Raw genomic sequence first — 1,638 nt, 5'->3', positions numbered from 1 at the left:
TAATACAAGCTTTGTATTACAAGCCAGGGGCCCTGAAGGCTCGAATACATAAGCTCGAATACACAAGAGTCAGCGGAAGCAACAATATCTTAGTACAGACATAAGTTAAACAAGATTGCCTTAAGAAGACTAGCACAAAAGTAGCAACGATCGAAAAGGCAAGGCCTCCTGCCTGGGACCTCCTAACTACTCCTCGAAGTCGAACTCCACGTATAATCATCCTCGGGATCCTCTGGCTCCTGGACTCCAGCATCTGGTTGCGACAACCAGGTAAAAAGGAAAGGGGAAAAAGAGGGAGAAAAGCAACCGTGAGTACTCATCTAAAGTACTCGCAAGCAAGGATCTACACTACATATGCATGGGTATCTGTGTAAAGGGGCAATATCGGTGGACTGAACTGCAGAATGCTAGAATAAGAGGGGGATAGCTAATCCTGTCGAAGACTACGCTTCTGGCAGCCTCCATCTTGCAGCATGTAGAAGAGAGTAGATGGTAAGTTCACCAAGTATCATCGCATAGCATAATCCTACCCGGCGATCCTCCCCTCGTCGCCCTGTGTGAGAGCGATCACCGGGTTATATCTGGCACTTGGAAGGGTGTGTTTTATTAAGTATCCGGTTCTAGTTGTCATAAGGTCAAGGTACAACTCCGGGTCGCCTGTTACCGTGGAAACGGCTATTCGAATAGATCAACTTCCCTGCAGGGGTGCACCACATTACCCAACACGCTCGATCCCATTTGGCTGGACACACTTTCCTGGGTCGTGCCCGGCCTCGGAAGATCAACACGCCGCATCCCTACCTAGGCACAACAGAGAGGTCAGCACGTCGGTCTAAATCCTATGGCGCAGGGGTCTGGGCCCATCGCCCATTGCACACCTGCATGTTGCGAGGGCGGACGGAAGCAGACCTAGCCCCCTTAATACAAGTGCAGGCTTACAGTCCAATCCGGCGCGCGCCGCTCAGTCGCTGACGTCAAGAAGGCTTCGGCTGATACCACGACGTTGAGTGCCCATAACTGTTCCCACGTAGTTGGTTAGTGCGTATAGGCCAGTGGCCAGACTCAGATCAAATACCAAGATCTCGTTAAGCGTGTTAATTGAAGTATCCGCGAACGCCAAACAGGGCCAGGCCCACCTCTCTCCTAGGTGGTCTCAACCTGCCGTGTCGCTCCGCCACAAAGTAACAGTCGGGGGCCGTTGGGAACCCATGCCCACCTCTACCGGGATGGAGCCACCTGCCCCTTCAGCCCCCATCTCCGAACAGTATCATAAGTAATGTAACAATATAAAGTATATAGCATATGCCCGTGATCACCTCCCGAAGTGATCACAACCCAGTAGTATAGCATGGCAGACGGACAAGAGTGTAGGGCCACTGATGGAACACTAGCATCCTATACTAAGCATTAGGATAGCAGGTAAAGGTATTAACAATTGTAGCAACAATGACAGGCTATGCAGGAGAATAGGATTAACCGAAAGCAGCAACATGCTACACTACTCTAATGCAAGCAGTAGAGAGAAGAAATAGGCGATATCTGGTGATCAAGGGGGGGGGGGCTTGCCTGGAAGCTCAGCCGAGAAGGAGGGGTCGTCAACACGTAGTCGTACTGGGTAGTAGCGGCGTCGGTCTTGGA

The sequence above is a fragment of the Triticum aestivum genome, chromosome 6D, assembly GCF_018294505.1.
Source record: "Triticum aestivum cultivar Chinese Spring chromosome 6D, IWGSC CS RefSeq v2.1, whole genome shotgun sequence".
Lineage (NCBI taxonomy): Eukaryota > Viridiplantae > Streptophyta > Magnoliopsida > Poales > Poaceae > Triticum > Triticum aestivum.
The sequence above is the reverse complement of the archived record's forward strand: the minus strand, read 5'-3'. Positions refer to the sequence as shown.